At 50.7% G+C, this 21,304-nt stretch overlaps 1 protein-coding gene across 1 annotated transcript in view; it reads right to left on the bottom strand.

The window, feature by feature from the left end:
* The window catches only part of CRACR2A (calcium release activated channel regulator 2A), a 103,947-nt gene extending 85,565 nt beyond the window's left edge, over positions 1-18,382 (bottom strand). Inside the window, exon 1 of the mRNA XM_030834684.3 lies at positions 18,310-18,382. The gene's annotated coding sequence lies outside the window, so the exon portion shown is untranslated. The remainder of the gene's footprint in view (positions 1-18,309) is intronic.
* Between the last annotated feature and the right edge of the window lie 2,922 nt (positions 18,383-21,304).

Raw genomic sequence — 21,304 nt, 5'->3', positions numbered from 1 at the left:
ATAAGAGGTTAATAGTGTTAGATCTAGATGATAACCTTAAGAGATGTTTGATTTTCTTCTGAATTTTCTTTTTTTTTAACTGAAGTGTAGTTGACTTACAATGTTGTATTAGTTTCAGGTGTATAGCAAAGTGATTCCATTATACACACACACACACACACACACACACACAGACACACACATTCTTTTTCATATTCTTTTCCATTATGGTTTAGCACAGGATACTGAATATAGTTTCCTGTGCTGTACAGTAAGACCTTGTTGATTACCTATTTTATTTTGTTTTTAACATTTTTATTGGAGTATGGTTGCTTTACAGTGTTAGTTTCTGCTGTACAGTAAAGTGAATCAGCTATGTACATATACATATATTCCCTCTTTTTTGGATTTCCTTCCCATTTAGGTCACCACAGAGCACTGAGTTGAGTTCCCTGTGCTATACAGTAGGTTCTCATTAGTTATCTATTTTGTTCATAGTAGCGTATACTTGTCAATCCCAATCTCCCAATTAATCCCACCCTCCGTTCCCCCCTTGGTAGCCATAAGTTTGTTCTCTACATCTGTGTCTCTATTTCTGCTTTGCAAATAAGTTCATCTGTACCATTTTTCTAGATTCCACATATAAGTGATATTATACGATATTTGTTTTTCTCTTTCTGACTTACTTCACTGTATGACAGTTTCTAGGTTATATATAGTAGTTTGTATCTGCTAATCCCAAACTCCTAATTTATCCCTCCCCCTTCCCTTTCCCCTTCGGTAATCATAAGTTTGTTTTCTATGCCTGTGAGTCTGTTTCTGTTTGTAAGTAGGTTCATTTGTGTCATATGTTAGATTCCACATATAAGTGATATATGGTATTTGTCTTTCTCTGTCTGACTTACTTCACTTAGTATGATAATCTCTAGGTCCATCCATATTGCTGCAAATGGCATTCTTTTTTATGGCTGAGTAGTATTCCACTGTATATATATATATACCACATCTTCTTTATCCATTCATCTGTTGATGGACATTTAGGTTGCTTCCATGTCTTGGCTATTGTGAATAGTGCTGCTATGAACATTTGGGTGCATGTATCTTTTCGAATTATAGTTTTCTCCAGATATATGCCCAGGAGTGGGATTGCTGGGTCATATGGTAACTCTATTTTTAGTTTTTTAAGGAACCTCCATACTGTTTTCCATAGTTGCTCCACCAATTTACATTCCCACCAACAGTGTAGGAGGGTTCCCTTTTCTCCACACCCTCTCCAGCATTTGTTATTTGTAGATTTTTTAATGATGGCCATTCTGACCGGTGTGAGGTGGTACCTCACTGAATTTTCTAATATTTTTGTAATTTCAATGTGTTATTTTTGCAATAAAGGAAAAAACATATATTTTTTTTAAATGAGAAGATTATTCTAGCTAAAGCAAATGAATAAGAAATATGTTTGGACAGGTAGGCACGGACCAGATCTTAGGGTGATGAGTAATATCCTTCCAGGCCACTTTACGGTTTACAAAGCAATTTCACAATAAATACCTCCTTCGACCCTCACAAGACTTTCTCAAGGTTACATAGAAAATAAACTTCAGTACAGGAAAATGCCTGACCCTCAGGGCCCTGACTTCAAGGCCAATGTGTTTTCTGTTATTCCACCTGTCCTTCTGTAACTGACCTCACTTCTCTTTACAGCTGAAGCCCTCCAAAAGCCGCTGAGCACCCCAGCTCCGGCTCCTCTCCCCACCACCGCCTTTGCCTCTCCTGCAGTGACCAAGCTGATTGACTCATCCACACGTTATTAAACTATAGTCTTCCCCAAGCTCCTGCCAGGTTCTAGGGGTATTGAACTGGGTCTTGGGATACAGTGCAGAGCCGAAAAGGTGTCCAGTGCAGGAGAGAGGTTTTACCAAATTAGTGAATATATACCACAGATCATGGTCATTGCAGTGAAATAAAAGTAAAGGGTATTATGCAAATGATCAGCATCAGAGGAAGCTGTTTGGATCGGGGCACTCGCCCTTCCTCCATATGGAGCAATACATTATCACTGAGTCTAAGGCAGGCAGACATCCTAATTGGAGGCCAAGACCACAAGAGCACAGCTCTCAAAGGATGTGTATTCTGGATGGAGAGGCAGCGCACAAAGCCGGATGAAAACTTAATGACGGGCAGCGTGGGGAAACCTCCCTGGCGGTCCAGTGGTTGAGACTTCGCACTTTCACTGCAGGTGGAGTGGGTTCGGTCCCTGGTCAGGGAGCTAAAATCCCGTATGCTGTGTGGCACGGCCGAAAAGTAAAAAAAAAAAGGGGGGGGTCAGCACGGGCACTCACAGCGATGGAACAGGCCCTGGAACCCTCTCTGGAGCAAAGCAGAATTTACCAACCAGATCACCAGGGATGTCACAAGTCAATTCGTGATCGTCACTGGGAGAAGCCACAGAAAGAAGGGGCACGGCCATACAGAAAACGTGTAGCTAACAATGCAAGATCTAAGTGAGGGTCCAGGCCTTCAGCACTACAGGACACTAGAGATGGGACAGGATGGGAGGGGCTGAACAAGGAAGAAAGTCTTCAGGGTAGGAGGGGACATTTAAAGTGGGCCTCAGAGAGTGGATGGGATCTGGATGTTCCTCAAGGTCATCCCATTCAGCAAGACCACGAGGATGCCCGGAAAACCCCCAGCACAGCCTGTGGGCCCTTCCTCCTCCAGACGTTGGTGGCTGGCTTCCCGGACGCTCCAGCACGTCAGAGGGTTTTTAAGTGTCTCTCCCGCTCTGCTCTGAAGAGCCAGACATGCTGCTAGCCACCCCAGGCTGAACGTAAAGAAGATTTCAGCACAGGGCGAGCTGGCAAATGCTGGGAACACCTGGCTAACTAGGTCACCTGCACAGCGGATTCTACTGCGATACACGCATGAGCGAACTACCGGACCGCCAGGTGCTGGGACCCACCGGAGCAGACAACTCAAGGCGTGTTGGTTGCCATTTGACATTACAGGCACTGCTGCGGTGATCGGGGCTACGGTAAGTGAGCCAGCCACACAGACTCACCCCTAACAACGGTGATAACCACACAACAATGACAGCAAGCTGCGTACGGCGCTTCAGAGTCAACAAAGATGTCTGTCATCTAAGCCTAACGGCCAACATCGTATTTGTAACACAGACATGACTGTATAGCACCCGAAGCTCGTGCTGTCTTAGTTGTCATAAGAACATGCCAGCGGTTATGGCTTCTGGACAACAGCTGGTGGAGGGCCAGGCCCGGGGTGCTGGACGTCTCCCGTCTACCTCTCCTTGGGACACTGAGTCACCCGTGGGGAAACCTTCATCTCCAAGGCCTGCGAGCAGAGGAAGAGAGCCTTCAGCGGAGGCCGGAGAAGCTGGGTTCATCCGGGGTCTCATTCTGCGCTCTCTCTGTGTTAAGAGCATCAGGCTTTGGCTTTAGGAAGCCCTGGGTTCAAGCCCCGGGTCTGTTACTTGCAACATGTGTGACCCTCAGCAAGCTCCTAGCTTCTCTGAGCCACTTTCCTCTGTTAAACACGGATAACAGGGCTTCCCTGGTGGCGCAGCGGTTGGGAGTCCGCCTGCCGATGCAGGGGACACGGGTTCGTGCCCCGGTCCGGGAAGATCCCACATGCTGCGGAGTGGCTGGGTCCATGAGCCATGGCCGCTGAGCCTGCGCGTCCGGAGCCTGTGCTCCGCAACGGGAGAGGCCACAACGGTGAGAGGCCCGCGTACTGCAAAAAAAAAAAAAAAAAAAAGATACAGTGCTTAGCCCAGGGCCTGGCCTATGCTTAGTACTCATTAAGTACTAGTTATATTATTACTATTATTATTATTAGAGAGAGGAGAGCTCAGTGTCATTCCCTCACCTGAACCCACAGACTAGGGCAGCACCCTGGGGCATGGCATCTTCCTCTCTCTGGATGAAATCAGCAGCGGGGGGGAGGGGCAGAGCACCCAGGGAAGGGGTCCCCCTTTCCCGGCTGGCAGCGTCCTCCTGCGAGCAGCGGGGCCTGCAGTCAAACGCTTCCCTCTCTTTCCATGGCTGGTGGGGATGGCGGACTGTCACCCCTGAGCCCCAGAGCCACACTGCTCGGCACAGTCACCACGAGGCACACCAGGCTGTCCAGCACTGGAAATGTGGCCGGTCCAAAACGAGATGCGCTGTAAGAATAACCTAGTTCCCAAAAAAGGAATGTGCGATGTCTATTAATAAAGTTTTAGGTTGACTACATGCTGAAATGATAACCTTGGAGTATATTAGGTTAAAGAAAATGTTAATACAGTTAATTTCGTCAGTGGCAACTAGAATATTAGAAAGTTCGTGTGCTCACATATACTTCGGCTGCACGGTCCTGATCTGGAACACGAGCTCCATGAAGCCGAGGCTCTGTCGCTCTGGTCCACTGCTGCGTCCCCAGCCCCCCGGGACAGGCCCTGAATGCATGAGCACAGGGAGGTGTGAGGCCTGGAGGAGAGCTTTCAGAGCTGGAGGTCAGCTGGAGGAGGCGGGGGCAGTTTGGGAGTCATACACAGGAGTACGCTGAGTCTGAGGAAAATATTAAGAACGTATCCGTATCCCCAAACGGCAAAATCCAGTGCATCCCAAACCTACGTTCTTCCTACTAAATCCCTTTACCACCCACAGCAATGCAGAGTAGAGAAAGAAAACTAGAGTTTGGACTTCCTCACAAAGCACGTTCCCTTCCAGCACCACCAGTGTCCTGGCTTTGGGCCTCGGGCTCCTGAGCGCCCCTTTTGCAGCCACCAGGGCCCCTCAATTTCACGTCTCATCCTGGCGTTTAGCCTGAGCCCTAAATATTTCCATGCTCTCCTCTCCACGCTTTGGCTCCCAAAGAGCCTCTCTGGCTGAGATGCCTTCACGTCACCCATATCCGTAATGTGTTAGCTTAAGGTTCCCTTTCATTTCACTTGGGTTTCAATACTTTTCATCAGAAGCCAAAACCTTGTAGACTTTTTCCTCGATCTTGGCATGAAATTCCCTCAGAGGTATTTGATTCTAGAAACAGCCTCTGCTCTGCCACATCTCCTTGAAAGAAAAAGGACATCTAAATAACAAGCATCCTGCCACGTTCACATACAAGTCTCAGAAGGCAAGTGGGTCTGTCGCCCTTATATCTGTTCTTCCTGTTCGGTTGCCATTTTTACCGATGAAGGGCCTACATTTTATTCCCCAGAAGGAAGGTAGTCAATACGCCTCCAGCCGCCCATGGTCTCCACGTACGCCTTGAAGGGGTCCTGATGTTCCGTGAACATTTTTCTGCTGCCTCTGTTCCCGTGAAACCTTCCGGCGTGCTCTGCTCTGCTCCACTTTCCCCTCTGGTCTCCTCCTGACTTGCCGCCACCCACCTCCCTCAAAACCGAGCTTCTTGGAAGCATCTGTCATTTCTACTTCCAACCCCAGGTCAAGAGTCTCTTGAGTTTTATCTGAGCAAAGGTATTTTAGAGCCAAAACTGATATCTCAGACAAGAAAAATCTCACTCCCACCTTCCCGGGTGACGCGCCGACACTATTTTTGATCAGAGAGAATAAAGGATTGGCCAGAATCAACTGTGTCATTCTAACGCAAGAAAAGGACCTCCATCGAATAGCAGGAGTAGAGCTGCTCTCAACTCAACCCGATGTGCGACGCAGACCGCACTTAATCACCCACCCGTGTTGCAGCCGCTGAATCGTTACGGATTCTCATCCCCTTTCCCGGCCACCCAGCAGAGCGCCTGACGGGCCAGCAGTGGCCGGTGCTTGAGGAACGCACGTGAGTGTTAACCAACCAGCAGAGCCCAGGACAGCACATCTGCCTCCTCAGAATAATCACGTGCTGCATCCCAAGGCCAAATGAATTCACCCGGCAGTTCTCGTGGGCTAACATTTACAGAGGCCCCTAGTGCAAGATGCTGGGTTAGGGGACAGGGATAAAAAGTGAGTGACACGTCAGCTGGGCCCGCAGAAAGCTCACCGTCAAACGCAGACAGATGCATGTGACAACCTAAAACATGAGGTAGAACGGGGCAAGGTAATAAGTGTGTGTGCGTGTGTGTGTGTGAGTGTGTACTGAAAAAAGAAAGATGGGAAGGAAATATACCCCAATGTTACTAGTGATTATCTCTGTTTATTGGGTTTACGGGTGATTTTTTTCTCTTCTTTACTGGTTGCTACATTCTCAGATCTTTCTTCTTAGGATAAACATATGTGTGATCTGGTGAGAAGTGAAGACTTTGCAGAGGATGGGGTACCTACATAGGCCCTACAGGATAGGGAGAATTGGGCAGGGAGGAAACGAGGGGAGGAGATTCCAGGCAAAGGGGCCAGCATGAAATGGCCCACCAGGCTGCAGCAGGGGGAGGCCGATTTGGGGTAATGAGCACGAGGAGACTATGCCTGGGCATTCACGTCGAGGACTGGGGGCCTGGGAGCCTGGGAGGCCAGGCCAAACGGACTCAGTTGCTTATTCTGTACTCCTATCGCCCTTGGTGTTTGCTGTTAGTACATCACTCATCACACTGCGTTACGCTGGGTTCTATTCAAATCTATCCCCCCACTAAATTTTTAGCTCCTGGAGGTCAGGGATCCCGGCTCACTCATTCTGTAGCCATAGCACTAGCACAACCACTAGCACAGAACAGGAGTCCACAGAAGCTTCTTGGATGAGTTGAATGCTAAGGGGGTCATTCTTTATTTCGTCGGTGATAAGGACTTATCATGGGTTGCAGAAACTTACGCACATGCCAGGCGCTGTGCTGGGTGCAAGGACATTGTCCTAACTGATCCCACTTACAACCGTGTGTGATGTCGACCGCCCTCGTTTACACACGAGGCTCAGAAAGGTCAAGTCACCTGCCTGAGGTCATACAGCCAAGGGTAAGAGAACCAGGACAGTTTGAAGACAGTGTGGAGGACGGAGTCAGACAGAAACCTCGTAGAAACAAGGAGACTAGAGCAGCGAGGGGCTGTGGTGACCTGGGCTGGCCCAGTGGCTCAGCATGGGGAGGAGAGGGGTGGGGAGGGGAAGGGAGGGGAGGGAGAGGCTGGAGGGAGCCTGGAGGCAGTGCTGACACCTGAGCACAGATCCTGTCTCGGCTGCCTCCCAAGCATGCTGTTATTTCTGATGTCAACTCAGGGACAAACAGCTCCACAGGGACTCACCCATCCCTTGGAAGAGCTCCCGCCTCTCAGAAATAGGGCCTGTGGAAAGAGCCCCACGCCAGCCCGGGCTGCAGGCACCCCTGCCACTCCCCCATCCACCGCTGGGCTTTACGACTTCCTGGACCTCGACACTGTCCCGACAATGTCCGTCAAACTGGCCCCGACCACAGCAGACATGAACTCCCCCGGCCGAGGTGGACACAGAATTGGGAGCCAGTTTCCTCATCTGTAATGGGGAGGGTCCATCTGTAAACAGGGCAGATCTCAAAGGGGCAGATGCCCCTTAAGACCCTCAGACTAGGTTTACTGTTGCAGGTTCTCAGGGACCTCGACCCCTCTCTAGCGTGTATGCCCATCGTAACAATGTGTAACGTCAGTTAACCTCTCTCTCTCCTGCGGGACCTAAGCTCCCCACGGGCGGCGTGGCCTGTTCCCAGCAGCACCCTCGCCTGTCCTGAGTGCTGAGCACGAGGCCGCACCCCGTGTCTGTCCACTGAACGGACCTGTGGCTGGTCTTGGGGCCGCCCTTCTCCGGGTTGTCCCCACCTGTGGGAAGGCAGCCAGGCCTAGACATCCCATCACAGCAGGGATTCTCCGGGAGGCATGACTCCCTGGGGTCCAGTTTCTCCCCACAGCTCAGGGGGCCAGTTAGTGTCAGATCGGTGGGTGATCTCCACCCACCCCGGGAAAATCCCTCCGGTTTTCTTGCCAATAGGACGACATCGGAGGTGGAGGCTTTGAAGCAATCTGTGTGTCTGCGTTCAGAATACTCTGCTGCTTGACTGAAAACATCTCCACTGGTGCCCTCTCTCAGGATCAGAGTGAGAGGAAGGCTCGAGAGGGGGCAGCTCAGCACCCGGGAGGCTTAGCGGCAGCAGTGGTCCTCCGTCCCCGGCTTCAGCATCACGCTCACTTGAAGATGCCCTTCTTTTTCACAATCCATAATGGGCAGGGGGTCCTGGAAGCGGGAGGATGCCCAGAATGACCTCTACCAGAGCATCCTATCCAGGGGACCCCAACATTGCACCTCGGGTCAGCAGCTGCCTTCCGACCTGCACCCAGCATTCTGCAGCCTTGCCCTTGGCATTAAAACAGAAGCCACTGACCTCACAGTGTCAAAGGCGGTGTCCATGGAGGAAGTGACCTGCTTTCTTTTTTTTTTTTTTTTTGCGGTACGCGGGCCTCTCACTGTTGTGGCCTCTCCCGTTGCGGAGCACAGGCTCCAGACGCGCAGGTTCAGCGGCCATAGCTCACGGGCGCAGCCGCTCCGCGGCATGTGGGATCTTCCCAGACCGGGGCACGAACCCGTGTCCCCTGCATCGGCAGGCGGACTCTCAACCACTGCGTCACCAAGGAAGCCCGACCTGCTTTCTTTAAAGACATTCATCCCCACAAAATCAAATGAAGGTGTTCCTGTGTCCTTCCTTCATATCTGGGACACCAGGTGACATTAAATCCCCAACACGGCTGATGGGTTGCTGCTCCCTTGTTTCTGCTTCTCTCTGCATCCCATCCAGGCCCCCTTGCCCACCCCCAGTTCAGGGCACTGTAGTCCCTAGATAGCTCCTGCCAGGCAGCATTTAATCGCTTCTCCACCCCTAAGGCAATCATTCTTAGGGTGACCTCTCTGCTCCCGTGCCACTGGTCCTTTCTGAGTCTGCTATTCAAAACGATGCCTGGGAAATGCACACCCGCGATCCAGTCACGTGATTAGTGAGCTCCAGTACAAACACTCTCACCCGTCAGCTCCCGCTGGGCTGGCCAGAGAGTCAGGGAGGACTCTGGTTTCCCAGGCTCCATAAAGAACGCTTCCCTTGCTTGTGTTGGCAGAAAGTAGGGTTTGGGTCTGGGTTTCAACGCAGTGCCCACGAGATGCCTCCAAAAGATAACTGGCTGGTTATTAACAAAGTACAGTTGGCATTGTGCGTGCTTGGAAGCCGGCTGCTCTCATTCCAATGCGGTGGGCTGAGGACGGTCCCTCTGGGGTTCATCAGAAGGGACGGAGCTTTATCTAGGGGTCTGCAGAAGGGATCAACTTCTAAGACGTCGGCAGATCCACCCGCTGATGTTGGTGAAGTCACCCAGACCTCCCGGGCTAGGAAACAAATGCTTCACTCAAACTCACGAAGCCGCCATGGAAAGAGGTTCCCCACCCACCCACCCCCAATGCAAGGAGGGGCGGAGAGCAGAAGGGACCCAGTGTTGAGACGTGCAACCCCAGGCCAGGCAGGCAGGCCTCCAAACATCGCCACATTGCTCCCTCCTCAGCATCCCTCGGTAGCCCCCATGCTTGTGGAAGGAAGTTCAAACTCACTTCCCAGGTTCCTGGGCCTTTTGTGCTCCAAGGAGGTGTGGCAAAGCCAATTCCCTGAAATATGCCAGGAGAGGTGGAGAGGAAAGGCATCGTCAACTTCTGGGGTGCTCTGGGGGGGCTCTGTACAGAGGAGTGCCCACTCGTCTTGGGAACAGCCCTCTGTGGTAGCCACTCTGCCTCTATTCTACCTCTGGCCGTGCCTTCTCAATTTCATTCATTTTGCTTCCATTTCTGAAAAACTCCTTTACTCCCTCCATCTCACCAAAATTTTTTTAAATGGTTCTTTTTTTAAAAAAATTATTTATTTAATTTACTTTAATTTTGGCTGCATTGGGTCTTTGTTGCAACGCGTGAGCTTCTCATTGCGGTGGCTTCTCTTGTTGTGGAGCATGGGCTCTAGGCATATGCGGGCTTCAGCAGTTGTAGCGTGCGGGCTGAGTAGTTGTGGCTCGCAGGCTCTAGAGCACAGGCTCAGTAGTTGTGGCGCATAGGCTTAGTTGCTCCTCAGCATATGGGATCTTCCCGGACCAGGGATTGAACCCATGTCCCCTGCATTGGCAGGAGGATTCTTAACCACTGTGCCACCAGGGAAGTCCCCATCTCGCCAAATTTTATCCACCCTATAGGCAGAGCATTCGTTTGCTGGGGCTGCCGAAACAAATGATCAAAAACTCAGTATCGGGCTTCCCTGGTGGCACAGTGGTTGAGAGTCCGCCTGCCAATGCAGGGGATGCGGGTTCGTGCCCCAGTTTGGGAAGATCCCACATGCCGCGGAGCGGCTGGGCCCGTGAGCCATGGCCGCTGAGCCTGCGCGTCCGGAGCCTGTGCTCCGCGGCGGGAGAGGCCACAAAAGTGAGAGGCCCGCATACCGCAAAAAAAAAAAAAAAAAAAAAAAAAAAACTCAGTATCATATATACACTACCAAATGTAAAATAGATAGCTAGTGGGAAGCAGCCGCATGGCACAGGGAGATCAGCTCGGTGCTTTGTGACCACCTAGAGGGGTGGGATAGGGAGGGTGGGAGGGAGACGCAAGAGGGAAGAGATATAGGGATATATGTATATGTATAACTGATTCACGTTGTTATAAAGCAGAAACCAACAATTGTAAAGCAATTGTACTCCAATAAAGATGTTAAAAAAGAAACAACTAGGTATCTTAAAACAACAGAAATGTATTCTCTCATAGTTCTAGAAGCCGGAAGTCCTAAATCAAGGTGTCCACAGGGCCATGCTCCCTCCGAAGGCTCTAGGGAGAGTCCTTTCCTTACTTCTTCTGGCTCCTGGCACCTCCCGGTGTCCCTTGGCTTGTGGTTCCATCACGAGAGGCTCTGCCTCTGTCTTCACACGGCCTTGTCCTCTCTGCGTCTCTCCGTGTGCCTCTTATAAGGACACCTGCCATTGAATTTAGGGCCCATCTGGATCATCGGGATGGTCTCACCCGGAGATCTGTAGCTGAATGACATCTGCAAAAACCTTTTGCTGATAGGCTCACATTCATAGGTTCTGGTAGTTGGGACAGCCAGAACCTCTCAGTACATTAGAATCATCTGGGGACAGTTTCACATGGTCCCGAGTGGGGTCAAAGTGTGATGAGTGGGGTCGGGGAGGGGAACAAGGCCTTAGAGTTTCCCAGGCTCGAGGACTCACAGCCTCCCATCCAAGCAGACATCATGGGTGACACCAGCTTTCACTGAGAGGATGGTTTTCAGTTTACTCACAAATCACACTGCCTGTCATCTATTGTTTATTCAATGTTGCACAAAGAAGGTCAGAGACCTCTGAGATCATTTCGTCCATGGTGCCCCGCCCCCTCCAATCTACACCCCATTTTTATAACAAATATTTGGAAACGCCCCCTTCGCCACCAGAAATGAAACTCCTAGATAAATCAGTTGAGCCATATGCATCATTGAGCTCTAATTGTAATCTGAAGGAGAAGAGGGAATGCCATTTACAACAAAATGATAACTTTTCCAGTAAGGAAGTACTCATGCCCTGGAACCCAGAATGAGGCAGACAAGGCTTATACCTACTCGTGACGGGTGAGGTTAGGCTGAACCATCCATATAAGGACCACAAGGAAATAAAAGAGCAGAGGACGACAGAATAAGACATGTCAGGATGAGAAGTAACAAACCCGTTTACCTGTCTGCATCTGATAACAGGAAGGAAATCACCTCACTGTGAAATTAAATTACAAGTGTGGAAATAGAGAAAACAAAGAAGTAAATTATTCTTGTGACTGAGCTAAGCCTTATATACAAGTATGATGTAATATACTTTAGCGTGCTGAGACATGGAACGAAGTATCATGGAGAGCAAGTCTCTAACCTGGAAACTCCACCCATGGAGGGGGGTAGGCACACATATTCAGTCTTTTTTTTATTATTATTATTTTTTATTTTTTTATACAGCAGGTTCTTATTAGTTATCCATCTTATACATATTAGTGTATATATGTCAATCCCATTGTTCAGTCTTTAGCATTAAAAAAGCCTTGGAAACATTATCCTTTTCCTTTAGGGAGAGGGGAGAGGAAGATGGATTGGAAAAAGTTGTTTGGTAGATCTCTAGTGAGAACATCAGAGTCAGAGTGAAACACACAGGCAACCCCAAAGAAAATCACTGTAATGTATAAATTTTGCAAGAGGTTTCTTATCATTGAACTCCCTATATATATGTATACAGATAGATAGATTAGATTATACATATACATACAGTAGACTATAAACTATTTCAAAAACAGCTTCTATAAAGAAGTTCACTGAGATGGTGGCATCTCAGGTGCCTGCTAATTCAATAATGTGCTGCCCTATGTCTGTGTCTGTAAGACGGAGTCTCGAATCTCCTGTTACAAAGGCTTCCTTGCCTTTGCAGTAACTCCACATTGCACTGAAACCCTTTTTAGTTAAATGTATGTTTGGAAATGCTCTAAACTAGACAGAACGCGTGGAGTGGGGAAATTATACAATAACCGCAGGACTCTGCCGTTATTCCATTTAGGCTTCTCGTCCCAAAACAACCAGCTCCTAAATCACTGGGCTTTGCGCATAACTTCTTTGAAAATGTTTCACAGTACTATGTCAAAGGTACTAACTGATTTCTCTTTGTGTTGGATTGAGTTTGGCAGGGCAGGTAACAATTCTTCACTGATGGGGTCGATTTGCACGTGGAACCACAAGGAGTATCCCTAACCCTAACCCTAACCCTAACCCATACCCTAACCCGTACCCGTACCCGTACCCTAACCTGTACCCTAACCCTAACCTGTACCCTAAACCGTACCCTAACCCTAACTCGTACCCTAACCCGTACCCTAACGCTAAATCTAACCCTAATCCTAACCTGTACCCTAACCCTAACCTGCACCCTAACCCGTACCCAAACCCTAACTCATACCCGTACCCTAACCCAAACCCTAACCTGTACCCTAACCCTAACCTGCACCCTAACCCTAACCCATACCCGTACCCTAACCCTAACCCTAACCCGTACCCTAACCCTAACCTGTACCCTAAACCATACCCTAACCCTAACTCGTACCCTAACCCGTACCCTAACCCTAACCCTAAATCTAACCCTAACCCGTACCCTAACCCTAACCTGCACCCTAACCCGTACCCGTACCCTAACCCGTACCTGTACACTAACCCAAACCCTAACCTGTACCCTAACCCTAAACCCTAACCTGTACCCTAACCCTAACCCTAACCCTAACCTTAACCCGCACCCAGTCAATGCCAAGGGCATCTCTTAGTCTCATGGCAGTTCAAAGCCACCCCACAGACTTCCAGAATGCCCTGCGGGGCTTCAACACTCAAAGCACTGTGGTCCTGGGACAAGCAGTAGCACCTGGGAGTCTGTTGGCCATGCAGGATCTTCAGCCTTGGACTAGACCTACCGCATCAGAATGTTCCTTTTATAAGGAGACCCCCAGGTGATTCATCCACTCACGGAACCCAGCGAGGCACTACTCCACCGACCCCATTAGGGATCCTCACCAACGTCAACCTCATTCACTTCTCCAATGAGAAAACGGGCCCAAGAGCGCACGTCAGCTGTACATCCTGCTCCTCTTTTTGTTTTCTTCCAATTGAAGTATTACTTGATTTACAGTATTGTGTTAGTTTCAGGTGTATAGCAAAGGGATTCAGTTATACATATACACGTATATATGTATATATCTATGTTCTTTTTTCTTCGATTCTTTTCCATTACAAGATATTGAATATAGTTCCCTGGGCTCTACGGTAAATCCTTGTTATTTATCTCCTCTCCTTGTCACTAAGTTCCTTGAGGACAAGAAGGACACAAGACTCTTCTCTTGAATGTCCACCCGACTGCCAGCACGGAGAAGCCCACACAACTGTGGCCCTAGAAATGCCTGCTGTCTGTATTCCCTCTGGACTCCAAATTCTCCTTTGTACCCAGAAAGCAACTTGCTCCCTTTGCTCGTCCACAGAAGCACAGGCCACATCCCCCCCACCCTCACGGTCACTGGGGCACATATACCAGCTCGGTCTTGTCAGTTTCACCACCAGCCCCAGCTGCACGGAGGACCACAGGGTTTGAAGAGGCACTGGATCCCTCCCCCTCCCCCTGCCTGTAGGCCCTTGTGGTTAGAGTCACACTCGAGAAAGAATAAATAGAAAGCAACCCCCAGCCCGTTGTTCTAAGATAACCACAGAGATGACAGATGCTGCAAACCTGCAGGAGATGAAAGACAGACAGTGACAATAAAAAACCAAGGAAGGCGCGTCTCAGCGACAAGAAGCCCCGGCCTGCAGATCCTTCTGCTGGGGTGTGATTTCACAAGTCCCAGATGGCGGCCTGCGAACTGTGCCCTCCCGGCCCCATCCCCGCCCCCAGGCTGGCCGAGCCGGTCCTTCACTGGGGAAGAGAGTCAGTGCCTCACAGGGAGGTAAGCCCAGCTCAGCTGCTCAACAGATGACCAGGAAGGAGAAAAGCTGAGCTGCGGGACAGAGAGGGGAAAGGAGGCTTCCTTCCGGCCGCCTCTCAACCCCGGCCGAGGCCATCTCAAGGAGCCCACGGCCTCCGGAGAGGAGGACCGACAGCCTCCCCGAAGGCTGCGGGCAGAAGGGTGGCTCAACACCTGAACTCACAGCCTCCACTTCCGGGCCCTGCTTCCTTCCTTCATCAGGCAACGGCGGACCCAAGACAGGAAACCACCCACCTCGTTGCTCCACACTGAATTTGTTTCTTTTGTCAAGAAATTCAGGACCCAGCCTGACACGTCCGTGTACCAGGTGGCACTGCAGCTTTCGGTCCACATGTCCTCACTCGGCCCCTCCGACCAGGACGTGGCTCTTTCGTCTCGTCTCTCACGCCAGGCACAGGGCCTGCGCACAAGGCGCTCCTTGTGGAGCGTATAAAAGGTATAAAAGACCCTCGGGGGCAACGAAGCCAATTCCTCTCTACACAATGTGACAGACCACAAAGGATGAGCCACCGCCTTTGTCAGGAGAACGAAATGGTGTCCTCCTTATGTGCCTTCTTTGGGGCACGTCGCCATCTCACCCATTTTCAGAGATGTTCTCTTTGTCATGACCGTCCTCACCATGCCGCCACTGACAACAGTCACAGAGGTGAGAGGTGTAACCGTGAACCACACCTCTTTTTTAAGACTTTGGAGGCAGCATAATATATCGGCTAAAACAACAGGTTCTAGAGCCTGAAATTCTTGGGTCAGGTCCTAGGTCTGCCGTGTACAAGTTATGAACCTTGGCCGAGTGACTTCACTCCGTTACTGTTCTCTTGTCTATAAAACAGGAGTAGGAATACCGTGTCCTCGTGGGGTTCTGGTGAGATGATATATGTCATCGAACAGTACTCTTGACTGTCGTGTTCGTTTTTACTGCTGGTCTCTGAGCAGCTAAAGTTCTCCAAGCAGAGCAAAAGCAACCAGTGAGCAGAGCTCCTTCCCTCCTACTCTGAGATGAGAAGAAGGCCGGGGCCTGGCAAGGCAGGGGTGCACTCAAGCGCTCAGACGATAACACACAGGGGCCGACCCATCAGGTGCAAATGAAGCAGAATCACATCCACGCAGACGTCTGCCCTTCCCTTTCTTCTGGAAAAAGACAGCCTCCCTGGCTTTCATTTTCTATTTTGAAGAGACATTAGGACGAGAGCAATTTCCCTTCCTTCTTAATCTACTATGAGAAAAGCAGCACCCTCATGTGCTCCGTGAAAGTCAACACTTAGCCTTAGTGGAAGAGACAGAGAGGGGGTGGAGAAAACGTTGGATGTGGGCAGGCTGGTCCCCAGTTAGGGACCCTTAGAGACAGCTGCCACTCGCTCCAACCAGCTGTCAACATACAGTCATTAGAACCCAGTGTTTCCAGCCCTTTGGATCATTCAAAGATATTTCCAAATTTTAAAATGTTGTACATGTTCAGGTACAGGACGAAATACAGTTTTATTCACTGCAACGTTACTTGTAATAAACACCAGACAGCTATAAACAGCTTGTGTCCATCAGCAAGGATTGGTTGAATCAATGACGGTGCATCCCTACAACAGAACACTCACCACCATACAAAACACTGCTGCCTCTATGGGATGCAGCAGCTCTTGGAGGGAAGTTCATAGCGATACATATAACAGAATACTACACCCCTGTGAAGAAGAAGGAGAAAGCTCTTGGTTCACTGATAGGGAAAGATCGCCAAGATCAGTGAAGCGAAAAAAGAGAGGTGAAACAGCGAGTAGAGTGTGTATGCTATAATTATGTACGAAAGAATGGGATGGAGGGAGAATGTATGTTTGTACTGCTTCTTCTTTGCAATAAGAAAGTCTAGAAGGGTGAATAAGAAACAAATAAAAATGGTTACTGGGGAGGGGGCAGGATGGGCATATGGAGGCTGGTATAAGAGGTCACTAGATATCTTTCTATAATGATTTGATTTTTGAGCTATGTGAATATAGCACTTACTCCAAAAATAATATAAAAACAATGTGAACACCAGCCACTGTGAACACCACACATCTACAGGCTACACATGGCCTGTTGGCCTCAGCTTTACAACCTCTGCACTAAGGGGTCCCGACCGGGAGGCAGAAAGTTGGCAGCAAGGGGTCCAAGTTGTATTGGGTTTGAAGACCAGCAGGTTGTTCAAATCTGGCATCTGGAACACCCTCTGGGTTGCCTGGCAATGAGCTGGTTGGGCCCAGGAGCTCCTGTTCTCCCAGGAGAAGGGTGTGCCGCTCTCCACCCCCTTCTGAGCTTGGGTTTCTCCACCTTCCTCCAAAGTTAAGGCTGACCGGAACGCAGACGGTCTGTTTGCTCCCTTCTGTTGAGGCCTCTCCCTGACTTGTCCTATAAAAAAGGTGCAGCGATAGGAGCGTGGTGTCCCTCCACTGGCCAGAGCGTCATGTGTGCTCCACTGGGCCCAGCCACGTTCCCTGAAGGACGCCGAGAGAACAGAGGACACGGCCCACTGATTCATCTCCCTGTTCCTTCCACCTGCACGAAGGGACACAGTAACTATTCACCCCGGCCCCGGGTACGTCCTAGTCTTGTCACTGAAAATCGCTCGCTTAGTGTCCCAGGTTGAATTACGATCCAAGAAAAGGCACAGTGAAGTCCTAAATCCCAGGACCTCAGAAGGTAGCCCGATATGACCGGGGTCCTCAGAAGAAGACAGTCACGTGAAGACAGAGACACACGGGGATAACTCGTTTGAAAACGCTGGCACGGCGTGGATTACGCGGCTGCAAGCCTAGCAAGAAACGCTCAAGATTGCCGACCGACTGCCAGAACAAGGAGGAAGCCAGGAAGGACTTCCCCTGCAGGTCGGAGAGGGAGCAGGGCCCTGCCGACACCTTGGCTTTGGACTTCCATCCTCCAGAACCGTGAGACGACACATTTCTGCTGTTTTAAATCACCCGGTGTGCGGCACTCATTAGGGCAGCCCTAAGGGATGAATACACTCAGGCCAGCGCTAGTGGCCAAGGCATCTGATGTTCTCCCACCTCAGGAGGTGCTCAGGAGATGCTGATGGCGACTCTGCCCAATGAATGAAAATTCTATGCCCTGACCGACCACGTTTTATCGCATAGGTATACGGCGAACAATCAAACAGTACGCAATTACTGAGTGCCGACCCCGTGAAGAATATAAGAGAAGCAGAGTATTCTGTGACTGCCCTCAAGGAGTCGACAATCTGAAGATTTGAGACAGACACATAGAACGTAACAACACACATCACAGGGGCCAAACAAGCATGACTTCAGCCCCCAGCGGACGCTACGTAGGTCACCCGTAACTCAACCCCACTGTGCTGCCATCCGGACTCCACGTTCTACTGTATTTCCTTTTGGCCGAAGAACTGGGGAAACTAGAATGTCAGGCTAGCAGACAACGTCTAGAAGCTGTCACCCCTGCTCCTGGCCTGGAACTCAAACTTCTAGCCCACCGCGGAGGCCCACTGTTGTCTGTGACATTCATCTGCCACCCTTGAGCGAAGGCTCTCACGTTGGTTGCTCACGCACTTCCTTTTTCTGTTCAGAGAGGCAGGCCCTGGAGGGACAGTGAGCCTTTTCTGCAGCCCTCCACAAACCCGGCGCGCAGCAAACACAAGGGCCACATGGTCTGGGAGTCCACTTTGGTAAGCTGACCAACAGTTTTGAAGAGGGGCTACAGAAGACGAGAGATACTGTTTCCTGTGGCATCATTCAGAACCTCTGCTCGTTCGGCCCAGCCTCCCTGCAGGTGGCTGCTCGTACCATACCTGCCTCTAGGAACCTCTGATTCTCACCATAAGAAGCCTCGTGTCCAGCTACACGCGCGGGGTGGGCAGGGGTGGGGACAGCTCACCTTGACTGGTCTCTCCTGCGGTTCCTTCTGGATCCCGGTCTCCGGGGTCCTGCTGCGCCGGGGCTCCTCCTGGAGCTCTCTCCGTGGCCGCACCGAGTGCCAGGTGGAGCCCCAGGCCGGGCTGACGAGGCAAGGCGGCAAGTCGCCACTGCCCCACCCTTGACAAGCAGCCCAGTGGCCCGACCGTGGCTCCAGGCCAGTCTCCTGAAGGGCAGCTGTGGTCAGGGCGGGACCTGCCAGCAGAACACACAGAGGGAAGGTGTCCTCAGTTTGGCTTCAAGTAACTCATTATAGATCTCAGGACAGAGGACGCCCTGGAAGCCTCTTAACTTTCCTCCTGGCACTTCTGAAATCAGCTACCAGCTGCGGTCTGGTCAGGTTTTGTAGCAGACCCCGGTTGCCTGCCTAATATCACTCATTTTTCCCTTCCTCCTTTCCAAAAAGATTCCAATTTTGGTCATCACTCAGGGTAATAAGCGACCTGCTCAGCTCACGGCCCCATCCAGTCAAAGCAAGTGCGGGCCCTTGCCAGAGGGTGGTGGGGGTGGGTTTCTGATCCCCCGCTGGCCACTGAGATAGGAGACGGGCTTCGTGGGAGGGACCCTGGAAATGTTTTCCTGGCCCCTAAGGGAGATGCAGGCCCACCTTCCTCTGGTATCAGGGAAGTGGCAGGATTAAGCTTTGTTCTCTGGGATGAGATCTCTGACTTTAATGCTGACCTGGGACTCCACCCACACAGCCGTGAGAAATCACTGAAGCTACACCCAAAGGCTGCAAGAGACAGGATCTGACGTGCATTTTTAAAAGGCGACTTGGGCTCCTTGTGGGAATGAACTTAGGAGGGGGAGGAGGGGGCGTGGACACACTGAGACCCGTTAGGGGAATGTCACAGTCCAGACGAACGCTGGTGTGTCCTGGCCAGGGCGGAGCAGGTGAGCAGGGACAGGTGAGTGGATGCTAAGTTATTCAGAAGTGGGATCAAGAGGATGGAGGGGTTCGAGGCGGCAAAGGCGGAGGAGAGGTGGAGGCTGCCTTGGGCTCAGTGGTCCTCTCTACATCCGGCCTGGAAACTCTCAGAGATAAAATGGCTCCTGAAAATCTCCTCCTCCTGTTTGGTCAATGCTCCTTCTGGCATCACGTCCTCGGTGGGTGGGTGCTGGACAGAACAAGTCTCCGCTGGGTGAGCCACGCCAGGACTGCTCCTCCATGAGGTATCTCACGAGCTGTTCGGGGCGCTCCCAGAAGCCTCTAGGTACAGCGTGGGCTTCTAGGTCCAGAGGGCTGACCTCCATTGGATTGCTTTTTCCTCTCCTAATTTTGTCAGTTTAGAAGGTGTGAAATAAATGTTCATTTCTTATCTTTTCAAAAATTAATAAACAAGCAAGTAAATAAGATGTTGTTGGCAAGAAGGAATCCCTCCCTCTGCTTCAAGTGTGAGGTAGAACTCTAGCAGTTTTCCACGTCGTAAAAGGCTGCACTGGAGAGCTGATGCTTCAGAAGTTTTCTTTTCATCTTTTCAGTAGCAAGCCTAAGATCTTTCAGACAAAATATTTATGATTTCTTTATTTTATAAATACTGCATGTGAACACACAAGCCCCAGGGATAGACCCTGGATTCCAGCTTAACTCACAATTTTAAAATAAATTTGTGTTCACAGTTTCATGAGATCATAAAATACGTGCTGGCCCATCCACGGGGGCAAAATGGCCTGTCCTGCCCACCCCTTCCCAGGGCTCTTCCGCCAACTAGGAGGTAGCAGCACACAGAGGATCCCTCCGTGCAGCTCCTGCATCCCGCCCCCCGTCCCCCTGCTGACAGATACCCTCCCCAGCTCCACCCCTAACTTCACTCTCCTTTTCACTTAGGACAAGGAAGCCAGCTAAGGAAAGCGAGCTTAGTCTCCTTTAGATTCTCTGCCTAATTTTCATATGGTGCCAATTTGGTGGTGGCGGGCAGGAAGGAGAGACGGGGACGGAGAAGGGACAGATAAACTCAGAACCAGTCTCCCTGATGATGTCAAGGAAACAAATAGCACCAGTTAGGAGGTCCTAGGACCCGCGCTGGCATCCCTACTCTGCCCTTTGTCACCTATGTGTCCCCAGGCAAGCCAGTGAACCTCTCTGACTTTATTTTCCTCACCTGTAAATTGGAGTCAACAATTATTCCATATTTGTAGAGCATTGTACAATTTCCCAACTGTCTCCTCAGTCGTAATTTCATTTACTATGCACCGTCAGGTATATAGTCCCCAGCATAATGCTCACTCACTGCCGTAAAGATTGCAAAGCAGAGCACGGACGGCTGTGTACACGGCAAAGAGCTCCATCCGCATGAAGGAGCATCACCAGTGCTGCATGGCTGACCCTCTTAAGAGCGGGGGCTCTGCTGTCCCAGCGCCCGTGCTTGGATTGATTCTACGCTGACCGGCTGTGTGACCTTGAGCGAGTTGCTTAGCTTCTCAGTTCCTCACTTCTAAGTGAAGGATGGTAACATTGGCCCCATCTCGCAGCTCAGGGCTCCGTACATGGGAGGCTCTCTGGGAATGAGAACTGACTGTATTGACACCAACTGAAGCCCACGGGTGTCTGACCACACACATCCGCGCTCCCTGACTCCCAGCATCCTCCATCCTTTCCTATCCGTGGTTACATCCACTCTCCCCACGCCTGGGCAAATATTTGCAAAGGGAGGGCAGAAGCTCTGAACAACAGGACCCACTGTGGACGGCTTCCTGAAGACGACCAGCCTTCAGATTCTCACTAGATTTGTGGGTGTCTCCAGGCTGCTCTGGATGGAAGCAGAGTCCAGGCTCCCTAAGGTCCCAGGCAGCCCGACTCTTCCCACTGCCAGCTGAGGGTCTTGCTTCGGCGGGCCAGAGAGTTCCGGAATATAGGTCGCCAGCTAAGCCTCAGGCCCCTAACTGGGCCGTGCGGCCACCCTGTTAAAAGGCACCCAGGCCTGAGCCCACACCATGTGGACCTGTTAGATGACCTA

Source organism: Globicephala melas, chromosome 10 (genome assembly GCF_963455315.2).
Source record: "Globicephala melas chromosome 10, mGloMel1.2, whole genome shotgun sequence".
Taxonomy (NCBI): Eukaryota; Metazoa; Chordata; class Mammalia; order Artiodactyla; family Delphinidae; genus Globicephala; species Globicephala melas.
Note: the sequence above shows the minus strand (reverse complement) of the source record. Positions and strands in the feature narration are given on the sequence as shown.